The following is a 3,440-nucleotide window of genomic DNA, read 5'->3' on the forward strand; positions in this document are numbered from 1 at the left end:
CTTTTGCAGAAATTAATTTAGTTATGGATCAAATAATGGTGATAATCATCAATATGGATACATGGTGTGTTGTCTACAAATGTGAACCTGCGTACATTAGTCACCTGTAAAACACAGGTAACGTTTTGTTTGGGATGAAGTACAAAATTCTGCCACCTGCCGCAAAACGCAGGCTGCGTTTGGCAGGGAAGGGAGTCCAAAAAACGAAACGTATCATGTGGCTCCCTGCATGCAGACAGAAGCAGCCTTTGACCAATCTGGGGTTCACAAAACGCATTGCGTTTGGCCAGCATAAAAGCAAGTCGCAAGTTGCATTTGGCAGCCTCCAGCCTTGCATGCGTGACACGTGTTGACAATGGGAAGTGAAACCAGTCTTTTTAAAGCCAAAACGCAGGCAAGGGAAACAATATATTGAGAAAGAGTGAGATATTGTGCTGTGAGAGTCAAAAAAAGGATAAATGAACATTGTGGTGAATATTTAAAGGGAGGGTTAGGGGTTAAAATATTGTGTTGCTGTGTAGGAAGAAGAAGACCAGGAAAGGGGTTTAGGTTCAAATGAGGGAAGAAGAAAAAATATGGTACATAATTTTACTAGACTTGAGAAACACATCTCTAAATACTTGGATCATCCTCAATAGATAATTTTTTTTTAATTTTATGATCAATAGATAAATATTATTATTATTATTATTATTATTATAACCGAACCAAACCGGCCAGTTCGACCTAAAAATCGATGAATTGGTAGTTTGACCGGTTTGAATGATAGATTGGACCGAATATGTATTTGAACCGGTCAACGGTAGTTAAACCCATTGAAAACCGGCCGGTTCGCGCGTCAGATCAAACTAAACCCGCCGCAGGTCCATATTGCACCAACGCCGAACCATTGTAGGAGCTCTCACTTGTACCCAAAAATGTTGAATGTGGGGTTTGAACTTTGAACACAAAGCTGGGTGAAAAGACAACCTCCCCTTTGCCGCTGTGGCAAAATTAATTCTTAGTATTAGATATGACAAAAATTATATATATAACAAAACGTAATGATTTTTTATTTTTTTTTATTTTTTAAAGTATGAATTTACATGGATTCCAAACAAGTAACAATACATAGTATATAAATATATTGATATATTGATATTGATTGTGTTATCTTTTATTTTTTATTTATTTAAATTGAAAAATATTTTGTACTAGTAACTAATTTATTATCTCTTTTTGCATTATAAATTATATCTAAGAATTAATATTTAATTGTTATTAATATATTTTTGAAAATATGCATTTTTTATTTTTATTTTTATAATTTTATATTTTTATTTAATTATGACCGGATCAACCAGATAAATCAGTAATTCACCTGTTGAACCAATAACCCAATGACCCAGTCGTATGATCGGGTCAATTACCGGTTCGAGTTCTGATAACTATGATTATTAGTGACATTGTTATTATTGTTAGCCTTTATTATGCTTAGCTCTTAGAAAAAAAAATTGTTGTCATGGTTAGTATATAATATAATAGAATACTATTTAGGGCCCAAAAAAAATAGTTATCATGTTAGTATAATAGAATACTATTCTATGTTTTTGTTTATTAATATAATGAATTATTACAATTTACAAGGTGTTCTAAGAATATTTTAAAGATAAATACTATTTTGATCTCTATGATTTAGAATGAAAATCAAAATTGTTCCTAATATTTTTTTAAATTTAAAATTATTTCTAACATTACAATTATTTTTAAAATCATCTTATTTTTACCACAATTTAATTTTTGGACTAAATTATCTTTGTTAAAACTAAAAGAAAAAAAAAACTTTATCCACTCCATCACCACCACCATTCCTCTTCAAGCTCCTTCCAGTTCAAACAACATGACTCCTTCTAATTCAACCACCAAGGCCACCAGCCCACCATCGCTACTAACAATCCTAATCCCAACCTCACCGCCACCAATCCACTGCAGCAAAACTAAATCACCAACGAACAATCCTCCTGCAAACTTGAACCAATATCGAAGATGATTGAACATGTCTCAAGCAATCCGATCCAAAGGTAGAGGGAAAGAACCGTGTTGAGAGCCAGAGCTAGACGATTCGTACTGCGATGAGGATGAGAATCTTTGATGGATTACAATAACATTCATGTTAGAAAAGTAAAAGAGAACAATAGAAAAAAGATTTGTATTTATTTAAGTTGTATTAAATGATATAATATAAAAGGATATTTAAGTGTTAAGAGAATCAATAAAGACGTAATACTCTATAATTAATATTCAGATATGCTAAATAATTCTAATAAAAATTAATTGATCCTAATATATTTTAATTTTTTTTCTCACATTCAAGTGACAACTTGAGTTTGAAATTTATTTAAAATAATGAAATAAAAAAAAAACTATAGAAACTGATGAAAAAGAGCGCAGACAGAACTGACAGAACAAAACGCAAATGAAACTGTCGAAACAGAACGCAGATGAAACTGCTATAAAAAAGTGCAGATAAAACTGTTGCAAGATATCAGTAAAATTAATTACAACACCTTGCTATTGGTATGGCTGTCGATAAAACTAATGTATTTTTTAGGTATCGATTTATGAATGAGTAATGCTAGATAACTAACTTTTTTTCGGTTAATATCAACTAATTTTTTTATAATTTTTGTTTATTTTAAATTTAAATTTTAAATTATAAATTCTTAATCCTAAATTTTAAATTGTTAATCTAAACTCTAAGCTTGGCTAATATTAATAATTTCTAAAAATTGATTTCCTATATTTTTCGTAATGAATAAATAAATAAATAAAACAAAACCCGCTAAAGCTTAAACCTCTGAATTGATAATGAATTTTTACTCGAAATAGAGAAATATACTAATATAGCTTCATAATAAAGTAATATAATTTAATCTTAAAAAAATAGCATTTTAATTTAAATTTGATTTATTCAAGATAACTTTTTTACATGTATTTTTCATTAATTTATGGGTAAATTATATTATTAAATCAATTGAAACTCAAAATTATGTAATTATAATAATTGAGTTTTGTTTATATGTTGTGTAATTTTTTTTTGGATAAAGTACTAAATTGGTCCTTACGTTTAGGTGTAATCCTGTTTTGGTTTAGAGGCACAAAATTAACCGTGAATGCATCAATACATTTATTTATTATTCTCTTTAGTTCTATAGTAAATATTTCATTTAAATTGTAAGAAGAATGATAAATAAATGTATTGATGAATTTACGGTTAATTTTGTGTTTATTTATTTAATTTTGACTTAACAGTAGAATTACATTAAAACTAAATAAATTTTTTAGATTAAAATATGACACTTTAAACTTTAAAAACCAAAATAAAATTATACTCAAACTTAAGAGACCAATTTAATATTTTATTTTTTATTTTTTAAATAAACAATTATGAATTGTAGCGT

The sequence above is a fragment of the Arachis ipaensis genome, chromosome B02, assembly GCF_000816755.2.
Source record: "Arachis ipaensis cultivar K30076 chromosome B02, Araip1.1, whole genome shotgun sequence".
In the NCBI taxonomy this organism is placed as follows: Eukaryota; Viridiplantae; Streptophyta; class Magnoliopsida; order Fabales; family Fabaceae; genus Arachis; species Arachis ipaensis.